The 16,606-nt window shown below is 46.5% G+C and overlaps 1 protein-coding gene and 1 long non-coding RNA gene across 11 annotated transcripts in view; one reads left to right on the top strand and one right to left on the bottom strand.

Moving 5' to 3' along the window:
* Nucleotides 1-6,329, bottom strand: part of LOC114211665 (uncharacterized) — an 87,376-nt gene extending 81,047 nt beyond the window's left edge. For all 3 annotated transcript variants that reach the window (XR_015766779.1, XR_003609810.2, XR_015766780.1), the window contains exon 1: nt 6,177-6,329. This is a non-coding gene — a long non-coding RNA (uncharacterized LOC114211665). The remainder of the gene's footprint in view (nt 1-6,176) is intronic.
* A 2,142-nt stretch (nt 6,330-8,471) lies between these two features.
* LOC148162538 (uncharacterized) overlaps nt 8,472-16,606 on the top strand; it is a 212,497-nt gene continuing 204,362 nt past the window's right edge. For 6 of the 8 annotated variants that reach the window (XR_015766798.1, XM_088018644.1, XM_088018641.1 and 3 more), the window contains exons 1-2: nt 8,472-8,717; nt 9,781-9,853. The gene's annotated coding sequence lies outside the window, so the exon portion shown is untranslated. The remainder of the gene's footprint in view (nt 8,718-9,780; nt 9,854-16,606) is intronic. The other 2 variants (XM_088018642.1, XM_088018640.1) reach the window with 1 other exon arrangement.

The raw sequence follows: 16,606 nt of genomic DNA, 5'->3' as shown, positions 1-16,606 counted from the left end.
ACTTCTTGATCGATGAACATTTTAGCTGTTTTCAGTCTTTAACTACTATAATTAATGCTTCAGTGAAGCTCCTACAAGAGTTATCCTCCAAGATGCATGTGAGTAAATCTACCGGACAAATACAGAAGAGAGGAATTGTTAGGTCAAAGGCTTTGTACATTCAAAAATTAGAGAAATACTGCCTGGTGGCTCTCCACCGAGGTTGTACCAACTTTTACTCCTACTGACAAGGTAAAAAAGTGCCTGCTTCCCAGATTGGCCAAGTATACTATTAAACTTTATTTGTGTCAACCTGGTAAAAAATACACCTCATTGCAGTTATAATTTGTATACCTCTTGCTAAGGGAAAGGGAGAGCATTTTTACAGATTTTAAAGAGTCCTTGACTGGACTCTATTTGTTATCCTTTTACTCAATTTTCCAAGGTTTTTGGTATTTTTCTTATTGATTTATAGGAGTGCTTTGATTTCTTCTTAAATAATCTAATTTCCACATTCTTTCAGGTATCCTAGTATTTTTTAAAAGCCACACTTCAGCCAATTTTTTTTTTTGAGGGAGGGGGGTGGACAGAGAGAGGAGAGAGAGAATCTTAAGCAGGCTCCACGCCCAGCACAGAGCCCGACACGGGGTTTGATCTCAAAACCCCGAGATCATGACCCGAGCAGAAATCAAGAATCAGACGCTTAACCAACTGAGCCACCCAGATATGGCCCCCAGCCAATATTTTTTCTAATAATAATTTTTCTAATAATTTTTCTAATAATAAATAAGCACCGAATGTTAACTCCATTAGAGAAGCCCACATGAAGAGCTCACATGGAGAAGTTATGAATTGATTTGCAGAAGTCCTGACTTCCTGAAAATAGCTTGACAAGACTGTCTCATATGTATACCTGTATTATTTCATTTAATTTTACTAACAGCCCTTGGAGGCATGTGTTATAAACCACAAAGTGAAGCTCAGAGAATGTGAGTATCCAGGGTCACACAGTTAGTAAGTCATCCACTTCTGGAATCTTAAAAGCATAGTAATCCATCATCACTGGTGGATCATTCCTCAGCCACATGAGGCTCTGATCCTTGATGTCTTTAATTTCTAATAATTATTGATCCTCTCTTTTTCCTTCTATAAACATCCAATGAAGATTTTTAAGTGTCTATGATATGCCAGGAATCCTCATGGGCTTTACATTTCAAAGGAGTTGTCAGCCATAAGCAAAATAAACCCCAAGTAGTAATAAAGTTTTGCTTTATTTTGCTTTATTTACCTACTATCAGGGTAGTCAGGAAGGGCCTCATTGAGGAGGTGACATTTAAACAGATGGGAATGACCAAAAGAGCGTTCCACGAAAAGGAAGTATGTGAGCTGAGAACTTTAAAATAAGAGCAAACCCTTTGTGCTTGAGGAGTAGAAAAAAAGGCCATTGTGATTGAAGTCAGAGGAGAGCGGTGGGAGATGAGATTGAAGAGGTGGTCTGGGATGGCCCGTAAGGCTTCACAGGCCAGCAAAGGAGTCTGGACTCTATTCCAAGTACAATCAGAAGACATGGAAGGATTCTAAGAAGAGAAGCGATATGATGTGATTTATGTCACTTTAGCTGTGAGTAGAAGCAGGAAAACCAATGAGAATGTTATTATAGGAGACCAGAAGATGATATTTGTATTAGGTGGTGGCAGTGGAGATGGAAAGAGATAGATTTTGGAAATATTCTGGAGGTAAAGTTGACCCAAATTCTTCATGAATTGGACATGAGAACTGAGGAAAAGAGAAGAACCACGAGTATCTACATGCTTTTTGGCTTGAGGAACTCGTGTGCAGTCATGACATTTGCTTGAAGGAGAAGGCTGCAAGAATGAAGAATTGCATATTATTGCATTATTTCCTTGTGCAGCCTTCACCTCACAGACCATGATTTTACTCTTTTCCCAATACCTTTATTTTCCTTCCCTAACTTGCCCTGTCATCCTTCTTACCCAAAACAACTACTTCTACTTCCTCTACTCCCTTCCACTCCTTAATCCAATGTCATCTGCTCCTTTCCCCCTTATCCCAATAAACTCCTTCTTGTCAAACACAATGACCTCCTTGTCCTGACATCCAAGTTCTCATTTTTCTTGACCTTTCTCTAGCATTTAATACTGTTGACATTTCCTCCCTTGGCTTCTCTGAAATGCCTTGTTTCTGGTCCTCCTAATCTCTATGGATAGTCTTCCCCCGTAGCGTTGTGTCCTCACTTTTTTTTTTTTGCCTCACCTTTTAAATGCTGGCATTTGAACAGGTTCCAGAGTAGGTCCTCTTCTCCTTTTACTGTCTACCTTTTCTCTTGGGGATTCCATCTACTTCCATGAGCTATCACTTACGCTGATGTCCTCAGCGTAGATCTCTCTCGAGTTCTAGCCTGTCCCGTTCGAGTACATAGAGACAGCTTCACTTTGGTGTCCTCATGGACATTTCAAACTCAACACTTTTAAAATCAAACTACTTACCTTCCCTCCTCAACCTATTGTTCTTCTTGAAGTCCTCATCTTAGCAAATGGTACCATGATCCTCCTATTGACCTGGGTCATAAGTCTCCTATTCCTTAATCTTGCAGATATAATCAATAATAAAATTCAGTTGAGTCTGTCTTTAATATTTCCTGAATCCTTCCCTTTTCTCCATTTCCATTCTTGCTGTCTATATTTAGATGTCCATCAGTTTTTTTCCTATAGTACTAAAACAACCTTCTAACTAGTCTCCCTGCTCATAGTGTTAATCACCCTAATAAGTTCTCCAAACTGGAGTGAACTTCTTTCTAAAATGGACTTTTGATCACCTCACTATGCTCCTTAAAATGCATCGATGGCCTTAGGATAAGTTGAAACCTCTTAGGAAGGCATGCAAGACCTTTCCCAGTATAAGACCTTGTTGATCTTTCTTGGTATGTCCTTTGGAACTTTTGCCACATAATCATACAACACATTAACTGAGAATCTACCACTTGCCGGGCACTGTCAATCACCTTCAACTCTCTGGACACTTTTACCAGGACATTACACATACTACTTTCTTTGCCTGGAACACATTTCTCTTTAACTTGCCCACTTGTCTGGATTACTTCTACTTATCCTTCCAGACTCATTTCCAAACTCATCTTCTCGGGTGAGGGACCCTAACTAAACTCAGTCAGGGTTAGGTACCCCTGTAATAAGCTCCCTGTTGATAGAATCTCACTGTTGTGTGATCAACCGTGTCCTCATCTGTGCCCCCGTTATCCTATAAGGTCCTTTAGAGCAGGCTGTCCTATTCATTTTTGTATTCCCAGTGCCCAGCACAGAGCCTGGCACATAGCGGCACTCAGTAATGAATGAATAAAGTGGCAGAGTTGGGTTTCACAGTCAGCTCCTTTCTCTGTGGCACAAATCTCACATTTCCTCATGATACTTCTTAACATCTTCAACCTGTAACATTTGGAAATCTGTGCTACATGTATTTTTGCCTATCACTAATTAAAATATAGACAAATAGATTATGGAGCGCCTGGGTGGCTCAGTCGTTAAGCGTCTGCCTTCGGCTCGGGTCATGATCCCGGGGTCCTGGGATCGAGCCCCGCATCGGGCTCCCTGCTCGGCGGGAAGCCTGCTTCTCCCTCTCCCACTCCTCCTGCCTGTGTCTCTCTCTGTCAAATAAATAAATAAAACTCTTTTTTAAAAAAAGATTATTAGCTTCATGAGGATTCAATTGATTATTTACTTCTTGTAGACCTCTTCCTCCTCACTCCATGGTTTTGCTCATCAAAGTATTTGGGTTAACTAAATGTAAAGTGACTGAAAGATCGTTCCATACACTTTTTATATTCTTTCTAACTCTTATCCTGTTGCTTCTACAACACCATCAGGGAAGCAGAGAGTAAGTACGTTGGGAATAAGGTTGATTTTATTTTGATTGTCTGGCAACTGGCACTAAAAAAACGGTGTATCAACAGCAAATCACTTCCCATTATCAGTTCCCCCAAGGTCTCTATGGATAGGCATTCAAGTTTCGGTGCTAAAATTTAACATTGCAAAATCTAGCTAAAATTGGAATTTTTATGTAGTGACTTCAATGTGATCACAGAACTTTATAAATGGAAGGAACCTTAGAGATCTCTAGTCCAGCACTTTCATTAAGCTTCTCTGAGGAAACTGGTGAGGAGACCTATAATGGCTTGCCCAAGGTCATTGAGTCTAGAGGACAAGTAGGAGCAAATTTCCTGTCTTTCAGTCCACTGATCTTTCCTCCACGCACCCTTTTATTTTCTATCTAAACAAATTATCTACATCAGAACCCACCTAACATTTTACATAGTGCTTATTTTTATGATGTTACCTTTGTGGTATTCTTGTCATAAAAAGAAAGGACCTTAAAAAAGAAAACAAGGCTGTCTCGTCCAGGCAGAATTGGTAAAAGAGACAATTAGTATGTAAAGTAATGGGTTCCTGTTTGTGAGTAGCCCTGTAATCACGCTCTGTTCTCTGAGCACCCCAATGTTAACCCAACCTTATTTCTGCTCCCGGGGCCTGGATTCCATTCAGTTCCGTGCCTTATTTAGTCTAAATGATTTCCCCAGCTTCAATGTGTATTTTTTGGGCTTCATTTTAGAAATATCATACTTAAATCTACTCTCTACTTGAGTTTGTTTTAGTTCTAACGGTGAGGAATGAGGATTCTGGGTAAAAGAAATAAAGATGATGGATTTTTCTAAGCTTTACATTTCAAGAATGGCTTTCTCAAATGGCAACTGGCAGTCTAATTTATTCCTCAAATGATGACGTTTTCCATGGGAATCAGACTTTAATTGGGATAATTTGTTTTCACGGAAACCACAGATTTCTTTCCAAGAGGATCAGTTTGATAATGTTTTACCAGCTAGTGCATGGAGACCAAATATAAAACAGTTCCGAGAAACAGGAAGTGAACCTGACTGGTCTAGTCTGTGTGTCCCTGGCAGTGACGCAAATACAGAAATCAAATTAGGAAAACAAGATACGTGGGTGTGAGGCAATCGATAACAATCCAGGATGCTACAAAGCAAGGAAGAACACCTTTAACCAAATGCCACTCAGTTTAATAACACCCCGAGAAGTTTGATTTCCACTGAACATGCTAGTGGTTAGGGAGCAGGATGAGCTTGAGTTCCCTAGCAACAGCATGTGCTTTTGAGACCGTCATTAGCCTTTCAGTTAATCCCGCCAACCCCTTACTTCTAAATGTATGACTGACATTAAAAAAAAAGAAAGAAAGAAAGAAATGATATTTCAGAAAGTGCTTTGAAATTACCAGGAGCAAAATGGGAAGGAATTAAAAAAAAAAAAAAAAGTTGTCCTGAGAATTGTTCTCGGGTAAAAGAAGTCATGTTAGTATGTGTCCAACCTGTCCCCACATTCACTGCTCTCGGTTCTCTGTTTCTGAATCTCCTGTGGGTAAAGGGCAATGGAGGGGAAATGACTGAGAGTTTAAGGCAGTCCCCTCCTGCAACATCCATCACAGTCTGAAAGTGCGGTGAATAGTGGGGTGGGCAGTTTGTGTGGGGCAGAGATTGGGGGGTGGGTAAGATGGGAGGGACTTTAACACACAGGTTTCTTTCCCCTTTATGCAGAATAAATTATCCTGGTTGAAGGAGCTTGAGGAAGGAGGGTGGTGAGGGGGAATGAAGCTATTTTTCCTATTGATTGTTTAATTGCACCAGAGGATGTTCGTCCGAGGCCACTGGCCAAGAGCATTATTTTGGTGGCTAAAGTGAGGTTGGGCAGGTTTCCATCCCCTTCCTTAGTTTTAAACAAGACAACCCGTAAAGCGCAGCCGGGCTATAGGAATATGGTGTATGCTGACTTTTGCTACTCATCTGTACCCTAAAGCGCCAAGCCTGATGGGACGATGGTTTTCTCAAACCCTGAATCATTGCTCTAGCTCTGTCCTGGGTTCGGGATGCACAACTCTTCTTTGTAGCCTGGGTCAACGGCGGGGCGTTATTAGAATGGTAATTATTGCTGCGTTTGGCTGGTCATCCCTATTATGGCCTGGGTCCCTTTCAACTAGACGCTGGGCTCCTTCAGTTTGGCCGGGTGACTCCTGGTTCTCCCCGCCACCCCACCTAACCACCCCCCGCCCCCTGCGCGCTCCCTTCCCAAGGCGACCACCTGCGCCGCCCCACTTACCATCTGCCCCGCGGGGAGGGCCCCTCGCGGTAGCGGTGCCCTCCCTGCTCCCGGGCGGCTCTGGGGGAGCTCGGTGTTTGCCTCCAGCCCTTCGCTACCGGAGAGATCAGGTTCCTCCCCTCCTCCCCCTCCAGCTCCGGCCGCCGCCGCCGCCGCCGCCTCCTTCTTGCATGACACAGCAGAACCGCAGCTGCTGCAGCGAGTCCCAACCATCCGCCCAGGAAGCGCCGCAACCGGGACTCGGGAGGGGCGGAGGGGGGCGAGGCAGGGGCCACCGCCGAGGGGGGGGTTCTTGCCCCAACTCTGCACCGCACACTTGTTTCCCAGCGCAGGGGCTCGGGAACAAAATCGGGCTAAAGCCGACCAGGCCGAGCCGTTGAGGAATGCTGGGGTTTGGCGTCAGAAGGGATGGGACCCGACAGAAGGGTGCGAAGGAGACCCCAGGAGGGGTAGGACATTGCAGGTAAAGAAGGGAAAGAAGAGGCCGAGAAGTCAAGGGCCAGGCTGTGAAGGAGAATAAAGGAGGTCAAAGAGAGGTAAGGAGGGAGAGTTGCTGAGAAGGGAGACGGAGCTGGGAAGGGGGGTGGGGGGAAGCTGCCAGGCGAGGAGGACTGGGAGGGAGTCCTGGCGGAGGCCTGAGCTAAGTACCCAGGCGGCATGGGGGCTGAATTGGGAGGCAAGGGCACAAAAAGGGAAAGGGATGGAAGAATGAGGCATTAAATAGGAAGGTAAAAATTGGGGGCATTAGAAGTGATGTAGTGGAGATCATTCATCATGGCTGATGAGGTAAACTGATGAGGTGGAAAGAGATACAGTGGAGGCAAAGCCAAAGGAAAGGATGATCTTCCATCCCACCCTTTAGTTTCCTGAGAAGTTTTTCAGAATTCCGCCAGTGCATACAGGGAGTTTTCCTTATAAATGGAAAAGCATGAACTAAAGCATAGAAATAGCTGCTTCGCTTAGCTTTACAGCATAAAATCTCCATGGTGCACAAAAACTTTAAGGCAGAGATTTGGGATTTAAGGCATAAGCACTTACAGGGGTTGTGATTCAGTAATACTGAGGGCACTCAAAACTGGTGTTACGGCTTCCACACAACACGGAACTTGAATAAGTCTTTCAGAGTGTTTGCTAAGTGTTTCAGTTAAATGCACTGGAAATGACAAAATTATTGGCTAAAACTATTCTAAAAATGCACCTGCTCTTCTTCTTTCTCTCTATACTCATACATACACACATAGATACATATATATAATTCCTAGTGTCTAGCATGTACAGTATGATTAAGGGAAACATATGTTTTTGTGATTATTTTATTTCCCACCAAAACACACGCTACGCATTTTACAGCAAACCAGCTGCTTCTCACCCTTTGAAAGAATGTGGTCAGAAAAGTAATGCAAAAACTGCCACTTTGGTTTTGTCTGTACCTTCCAGGTCATATCTTCGTACCTCACTTCCTGACACAAACAAGTTTTTACTGTTGTCAGCAACAAAGCCCTAATATAGCTGCGGAAGAGAAAAACTGCATTGCATTTAGCCTCCTGCAAGCATCATCAACAGTTACCGGAGGAATATAATTCCAGAAAGCTTTAAAGCTGGTGGTGATGGTAATTATGTATCAAATGCCTGGTTCTATTTCTGTTATTATTGTTCTGTCATTTCTGTTCTACCCAAGAGCCGGCTGAACTCGCAGAGAGAAATCCGGTTTTTCTTTTTGACTTTGTAAAAATTCATCAGCCCCAGTAGAAAACTTGCTCTTGGGGAAAATAAAGTAGGAGCCACGAAATGTCATTTTAGCAGAGCGTGGGTTTTGCGACTGTGGGAAAGGATTTAAGGACGCGCCTTCTGTTCGGTTTCCTATGTAACGAGCAAAGGCTACACGCACGCACAGACGCCACAGCTCCCGGATGCTGTGGCTCCCTTATCTGGGCTTCTGCAAGCTCCAGAAGCCCCTTCGGGATGCTGCGAGGGGCTCCCGGTGGGTGGTGGCAGGAACGCTGCGGCCGCCGCCGCCACTCCAGCCGCTGCCGCTGTTGTTGCTGCTGCAGTCACGTGGGAGCCCCTTTAAGTTTCCATAGAGAGGCCTCTCCGGTGTCACATGATGGACATGATATAATGAAACAACATTGTGGAGAGGAAAGCATTAGGGGAGCCCACGGCTACAAAAACAAGTGAGTGAGAAGAGGTGGGAGGAAGAGAAACTACGCCACCTCCCCTGCAGCCGAGCCGCACGCAGCAGCCTGCGAGAAGTGGGCGACGCCGGGCGGGGGGCGGGGGGAGGAGGTGGGCAGGGAGACGGGGTCCTCAGCCCCGGCCCGGGGACTCCGCCACCCACCGCGGAGAGAACAACTTTTAGCCGGAAGCCTCGGCCACCACCGCACCTGTCTCCGGAGCCTCCATCGCTCCTCGTGACGATCAAAGGGAAATTCTAGAAGAATATGCTCTACAAATATACGTGCGCATCATTTTGCCTCCTTGCGTCTCGCTCTAGAAGGAAAGAGAAAGGGATTCTAGCGGCAGCGTGCGTTCCGCCCCAAGGTAAGTTCTGGAGGGTGGGGAGAGCCGGCCCAGCAGGACTTTGGGGTGGGAATTTTGTTCTCCGTTGAGCCCTGTCGAGGTGAACGAGGCGTCCCCCCGCTGCTGGCGAGGAGGATGGGTCGGATGGTCCAGCAGAAACATTTCCATTGTGGACTCTTGTTATTTCCTCTTTCGCACGCCCGGCGGTCCCACCCTCGGACTCCCCGGGGCCCCTGGCCTCCCCCCGGAAGGGGCCGCAGGTCACGGCCGGGATGTTCGGAAGCCGGGCGAGGGAAGGTAGGGGTTGTGGCGTTGGCCGGGAATGCCGAGGCAATTTCGCCATGTTTGTGTTGCTAAGAGCACTTTTTTCCCCTTTGAGGTGGCTTCATGCCACATGGTTCCTCCGGAGCTGCTGCCGGGTTGAGAGAGAGAGAGAGAGAGTGTGTGTGTGTGTGTGTGTGTTTTCAATGTCCGCATTCCAGCTAATGTTGCGCAGATAAAATTCAAACTTGAGGTAAACAGAAGAGGAGGAGGAGGGGGGGGAGGGAGGGGGAGACTGTTTCCATTTCGAGATCCCACCTCTTCACTCCGCGAAGACCAACATCCCGAATCCGGAGAGCACTCGCCGCTTTCTCCCACCTACCCCACCTTTGCTGTCCACGAGAAAGCAGGCGGCGGGGGGAGGGTGGCGGGGGATACTCGGGGAGGACGCGGCGTCTGGGTTCTGAAAGGGAAAAACACCCCTGGCACTAAGGCCTTTGGCTACCTCCTTTTCGCCGGGAGGGACGGAGGATGCCTCGGATTGCTCTGGGCCTGGGGAACGGGAGGACAGCGCTCCCGGGAGGGGCGAGGGGGTGCCTGCCCTTCTCACTCCCTCTTACTTTAGGGGACCGGACTGTCGCGCTCCCACCCCACCCCAGGCGCAGGTTCCTGCAGGCGGGCTGGGTGGGTCTCCAGGTTTCCAGAGGGCTGGTTGCGTAGCAGGTGTGTGGTGGGCATTTCTATTTCGTAAGTCTTGCATTTTGTGGGACGACGTGGATGGGCAGAGATGCGTCTTAATTTTTTTTTTTTTTTTGCAAATTAGGGAGAAAAATCAAGACGTTACACCCCACTCCTCCCGTTTTAAATACTGATTCAGCTCGAAGCTAGGCTGAAGGGTGAGTGGGGATGTTTAAGGGTGAGGGTGAGCTTCGTCATGTGGAAAACTAGGAATCTGACAGCTTGTGGCCACCACCACCACCACCCCCCGCCCCCGGCCCCGGGAGGAATGCGGGCTGGGTGGTCCGACAGGGGAGGCGTCCCACGGGGTGTGAGCCGGCGCCGGGTCCCTTAGTGCGCGAGGGTCCGCAGCCCTTGGCGGCGGGGACTGCCAGGCCGGGAGGCGGCGGCCACGTGAGGGTGGTCTGCGGAAGCGCTGGAGCCGAGAGATAGGGGTGAGGTGCGTAGCACAGTCGTGCCGGGGGCGGACACGAAACACCCGTGGGAGGTGAGCCGCGGAGGAGCGAGCGGAGACTCGCGCGGGCCCGACCCCGGAGTCGTGGCGACGGTTTTATTCCGAGCGGCGGCCGGAGCCGGGCGCCTTCTCCGCTGGGCCGGCGTCCCGGGCGCGGGTGGGTGCGCACTTCACAGCGCTCTCCCGGGAAACCGTTTCCGGGCGGGGTCCCTGGCCCCGAGCGAGGGCTGTAAACAGGGTGGCGCCCTCTGCCCTCCCGCCCCCGGCCTGCCGGGGCGCGCGGCCGGCGGCGCCCGGAGCGGCGGAGGCGCGGCCGCGGCTCTGGGCAGTGGCGGCGGGGGCGCGCCCGCTCCCCGCCGCCCCCGCGCGCCCCCGCCGCCCGGCCGGCCGGCCTCCTCTGTTTTTGTTTTGATGGAGCCCGCGTGCAGCTGGCGCGTGTCGAGTCACGTGCCGTGGGCGGGAGGGGGCTGGGGCGCGGGAGGCGAGGGCGCGGTGACGCACGCGTCCGGAGGGCCTGGCGCCCGCGGGGGCGAGGGGCGAGGGGGCGTGTGCCCCAGGCAGAGCTCGGTCGTGCCGGGTGTCGGGGCCGCATCTGGTGGGATTCGTGGGAGTTGATGCTGGGTGAGCCGTGTTCGGACGTGGGTGTGAATCCCACAGCACTTCGAGTTCGTCGTCACAGCATCTAGGCGAGCTTCGTCCAGCCCGGCAGAGGCGGCCCGGCCTGCGCGGATTCGGTGGAGCAAGACCTTACCGATGTATTTCTGTGGGCACATATGTACGTGGATCTTAATCCTGGCTATCATGTGACACCGGAGAGGCCTCTCTATGGAAACTTAAAGGGGCTCCCACGTGACATGTATGTGGTTCTTAATCCTGGCTGCAAATTATAAACAACTTGAGAGTCATAGAAGGAACTCCGTTGCCTGGCTCAGCCCCAGACCAGTTGAACCCAAATCCAAATAGGGCCTGGACATAGAGTATTTAGGAAAAAAAATCTCCCTCGGTACTTCTGACGCACAGTGAGGGGCGAGAACTTACAGAGGTAGCCAGCTTGATGGAATCGATGGTTCTGAAACCATCCCTCGTTAGGGATGAACTAGTAAAAATAGCAGACGTAGTTAACACGCATTGATCTGTCACTAGAAGGGTCACTGTGTGTCGGCATGGTGGCTACGCAGGTTAGGGATACTTGATGAAATATTGGCATCCCCATTTTACAGTGGGTAAATTGAAATTCAGGACGAAAAGTAAAAGTTGGTCAGTGACGATGTGTGACCAGTACCCAGGGAGGCTGCCTTCAGACCTCCTGCTTCGGACCGTGGCATATGCTGCACTGGAATTATGCCTTTACCTAAGGGTCACATATTTGTGTGAATAGGAAACCTTCTCTGTTTGCCTACCAGCCTGTGAGTTCACCTGCATATATTTATGCATGCACTTTTACTTGCAAAGTTTTGCTTGTATTGAAGGGAGGAGAATCACTTGGGAAATTCGTTAAGGCCTATAGGCTACTAACATTCACTTGAAGTTTATTGTGAGGAGAGGGGGATCCTGGTAACATGAAGAGAACAGATTCTATGCAAGTTTTTTTCTTTTTTGTTTTTGTTTTGAGACCTAAGCATAGGGGTAAAGTGAAGTGCCCAGAAGTTGCAGGCATCTTCCGAAGATTTACATGAGCAGCCACAGAAGTCTTTCAGGTTCCTACTAACCATTGTTGTCTAGTGTTAGCTGTGTAGCAGGCAGAGGCTATTATGAAGTTTTAGGGATTGGTTTTCACGTTGCTTGCAGTTTGGGTGAGGAAAGTTTACAGACCCACGGAAGCGAGCCTGACACAGACATGAGTGCTGTAGGTCTGGCATGTAAATCTTCTTCCTCCTCTGTCATCCCCATCTTTCTTAATTGGGCATTGCCACTTTTGTCCAGCATTGCCTAACCACTTGGGGTTCCTTTGCACAGCTCTGCATAGGTGGTTCCTCCGCTTCTTGGGTTTCTTCTTTAGGAAATTTCCCCTGGTTTCCCCTCAGCAAACACTTAAATATCCTCCCTGTGTCACCGCTATGTTTTGTAACTTACTTGCGTCACTGCATTTATTACAATATGTCATGTCGTTTTTGTTTACACGTTGGTTGGGCACTCCTAGTAAATTCAGCTTGTCAAAGGTGGGAGCGGTGATTATTTACCTGTATATCACTGGAACTCAGTAGGCACTTAAGTTTACTGCATCGGTCTGAATTGAATTCGTGTTGTGTTATATGTGGTGTTCACCTGTGTCACCCACCTTCATTCTTTACTGTCTTCATCTTCTCTGCTACTGGCTATTAGGCTCAAAGCACGCATCCTTGAACAGAGAATACAGCAACCTTGTAAGAGGAATAGGAAGGAAAGGGCAAAATGTAATCAACTTTTCACTTGTTTCCCGGTTTCATTCTCAGTTGTCCAGTTGGACAGTGTGAATTTTCTTGGTTACTCCTGTACACACTGGGACAGATGCTCCACATTATCACTTTTCAGCTTGTTTGGGAGGGAAGAAGTGACATTGCATTACAGATGGACATATTTTACATGCCATCACAGAGTACAGATGCTTAATCACATTTCATTACACTGTAATTTTCAGATTCAGCGTTACAGGGTATTTGTAGAGCAGCACTGTCCTGTAGAGCTTTCTGAGATGATAGAAATGACTTATAACGACTTGGAGTGATAGCCACTAGCCACTTGGGCAGTTTAAATGTGGCTAGTGTGACCTAGGAACTGATTATTTACTTGATTTCAGTGTAAATAGCCACCACGGGCAAGGGGTGCTGTGTCGGACAGCACAGTTATGGAGAATTTGCTTATGGTTAAGTCTAGTACTTGCCAGGTAAATGTTTAGGTTAAGGTTATTTTGCCTTTAAAAGAAAAACCTTGATTCATTTTCTAGGGCCTGACACTGTGCTTCCCATTTAGAGATTCTAAGGTGTTTACTGAGTGATATTTTGGACCCATGTGAGGCCTTCGTATTATAGAGCATTTGTCTATGTGTTCTGTGAACTTTTCATGTAATTCATGAGGTTTTCTTTTTTTTAAGCAGCAGAATGGATTGATTATGAATAATTATAATTAGGAGTAGTTATAAGTCCAATGGATTTGAGCCCTTGGCCTGTAAACTAAATGGAAGTCCCTTAAGCTTAATCAGTATTCTTTAAGATACATTGTGAAGAGCAGGCTCTGCATTTGTCTTGCTGGCCAGTGTATCCCCAGTGCCTCATACAATGCCTGACACATAGCAAGTGCTTATAATTATTTTTTGAATGAATGAATGTTCAAGTAATTTAATCTCTCTAACTTAGCTTCAGGAGGTATATTGTAGAGCTGGAGAGGGGGCCGAGTAGCACTAACTACCCTGAATTTACTGTTTTTCCAAGGAATGCAGTCTTTCCAGGGGCACTATTCTTAGCTCAGTGAGTTTGATTTCTTCCCTGTAAGATACGTAGCAGGACTTCTTACCCTTTATTAATAACAGAAAAATAAAGTCACGAGAAGATTTGGGGCTCAGGTCACAGAAAGGGAATTGGAAGTGTAAATCAAATTGAAGGAGTTACTTATATTGCCTTGTGCACTTGTCCAGGATTCTTCTTCAAAGAACTAAAATCACGCACTGAGCTATGTTAGAAAATTTGGTTTATAAAATGGAAGGTGATTATGTATGTTAATAGAGTCTGAAGAGAATTCTGAAAATATATCTAGTATGGCATGATGTAACAGGAAAAACAGGAATGGAAACATTATTTCTTAAATCTCTAAATCTCAGTCTGTGGTAATCCTAACACCCAAGTTATAAATTTCTGAAACGGGGTACTTAAAAATGTAAATAGAAACAGATGTGTAGTGGTGCAGATAACCACTATTAGACTTTGAAATATTTATGTAGAAAGGTACCATATACATCAAACATCTGTTCAGAAGGAGAGCCCTAAGGTCAGAAATTGTAGATTTCATTTCATGTGGGTGCTGTCTTGGTGGGTTGATGCGGAGCCCGATATGTGGTCGGGCGCTTGTAGAAGGCAGCGAGGCTGCTCTCTGCTTTGCATCACTCACCTGCCTCGTGGTGTGATGGGTGGCTGGATTACAGGCCTGTCCTCATGCCTGGGACGCAGACTAGCTTCCTGTCGTTCTGCTAGTATGTGTTTCACAAATGAAAACTAATTTTATACTAGCAGAAGGAAAACATAATTGAAAACGTATATCTGTTGTTTTAAAAGAAAATCACATGATACATTCCAAGATAAAATGTAAAGTTTCTTATTTGGGGGGTGGGATGGGGAGGGTTACTTTCTCTTTTAGCAATTTCTGGCCTCTTAATCCTTTAGGATTGCTCTTCACATGGTGTGAACGTTGTTGATGGTGGTGGTGGTGGGAGGAAACCCCAAAACTGTCAACCGCATGTCCCGTAAATTCCCACTGTTTACCCTCGAAACCAAACCAAAGTATGACCCTAACAAGACAAAACCCACCTCTGCTGTCGGCAAGAAAAGTTAACAATTAAATAAAAAAGTCTAGGAGATTTGAGTTGTGCAGATGTCAGTAATGTGAAAGTTTTTTTTTAGGTATTAAATATAAATTACTCAAGACAAAAGAATTTGTGTGTCTATGTAGCAATAATATAAGAATTCATATTGCAGAAGATCAAATGTATTTGGCTTAGAAGATCATAGGGGACCCCTTGGATTCAGATGTATAGTTAAAGAATCATTTTAGGTGTATTGAGAACTGTCTCTAGTGACGTTGATCACAAACTTGGTGTAAGAGTTGCAGGAAGTTAACTGGCTCCATTTCTTTCTCCTCAGTGGAGTGGGTGGTCAGATCAGTGAGCGCTCGTGGTAGGATCACTGAGGGCTTGTAAAACCCAGATTGCCGGACCCCCACGCCAGAGTTTCTGACTCACCGGGCCTAGGGTGGGCCTGATGATCTGCATTTTTTTGCAGGTTTCTAGGAGTTGCTGAAGCTGGTCAGAGGACCATATTTTGAGAACCACTGGATCAGATCATTTCTTCTAAAGTTTTATGAAGTGCTTGTGCCCGTTTTCCCCCTTTTGCAGTGGCAGCACCTACCCTTTGATTTCTACAACATCGCGTCACCTGAAGATTGTCCTATGGCAAACTGAGTTGTAAAAGTTTAAAATGGAATTGAATTAATTGTATTTGGAGAGTTTCTGGAGAATTCCAGAAATTTGCAAAACCTTTGGGTCTGTTAAAACCCAAGATTGGGTATACTTACCCAATAGTCAAGGTCTCCAGTTACAGTATATTGAAATAGTCCTCATTTTTTAAAAAAGATTTTATTTATTTATTTGACAGAGAGGGACACAGCGAGAGAGGGAACACAAGCAGGGGGCAGCGAGAGAGGGAGAAGCAGGCTTCTCGTTGTGGGGCTCGATCCCAGGACCCTGGGATCATGACCTGAGCTGAAGGCAGACGGTCAATGACTGAGCCACCCAGGCGCCCCTCCTCATGTTATTAAAGAACTATTCACTGTTTCTTAAACTCGAATGTTCTGTCAGATCTAACCAAGTGCCTTGTAATAGACAGCTCCAGGATGTGATAGAGAGTATTACATAGTTGGGAGCTCATTAAATAAAATTGTGTTTATGAGACGTAGTTCCATTTCTAGTTAGGATTCTGTGGGTTTGGGTTCATAGTAGACTGATAGTGTGAACCGGGACATCCTCTGAAGGGAACTGCTTTGCAGAAGAGGTACGGTTGCAGGAAGGAGATGCCCATCACGGGGATGAAAAGTAAGTTGTCACAGCTCGGCCATTCCTGATTTTGAGGACTTTGGGGAAGAGTAGAGGCTCTGCAGTTTGTAAATGAAGGGCCTTTTGGGACGGAATCTGGCAGGAACGCTGTGGAGATAGTAGGAGATGTCCTAAAGCAGCCCTTGCAGAACAAGGACACTGTTCTTACCCAGCGTGTGTGTCTATTTTGATGGTGGGAGGGAGTAGAGAGAGGGGGGCTGTGGGGAGGGGTTCATGGAGATTCTAAGGCAATCTAACAGGTGGTGCTCTGGAAGCCTTCCAGATTAAACTAGACTCCCAGGTGCCAAGAGTCAGATGGACTCAAGGTCTGAGGTGAGTGGAAGTGAGGTTTGACAGTACATTCTAACGTGAGTGAATTTATTGGAGAAGACAGAAGAGCAAGATTTTTTGGGGGAAAAGAATCTTATCTGAGAGCAAGAAGACATAAAAAAGAAGAAATGGGTGAGGAGTAGGGAGTGGGAGGGTAAAAATGAAAGGTTTTAAGTTTTTAAACTGTTCTAAAACTTTCTGTGTGCATTGACTAGTTAATAGCACAGGCTTTGTTAGAAAATAAGGAGTTTTCCTTTTCATTTCCGGTGAATACATCAAAATATCACTAGATGCTATTATTTGACTCACATCCCATGCCTTTGCAAAGTTATGCCCAGGATCCATGCAGTG

This window comes from Eumetopias jubatus, unplaced genomic scaffold (genome assembly GCF_037043125.1).
Source record: "Eumetopias jubatus isolate StellerSeaLion01/CBP00866 unplaced genomic scaffold, mEumJub1_p1.0 scaffold_14, whole genome shotgun sequence".
NCBI lineage: Eukaryota > Metazoa > Chordata > Mammalia > Carnivora > Otariidae > Eumetopias > Eumetopias jubatus.
The sequence above is the reverse complement of the archived record's forward strand: the minus strand, read 5'-3'. Positions and strand labels throughout refer to the sequence as shown.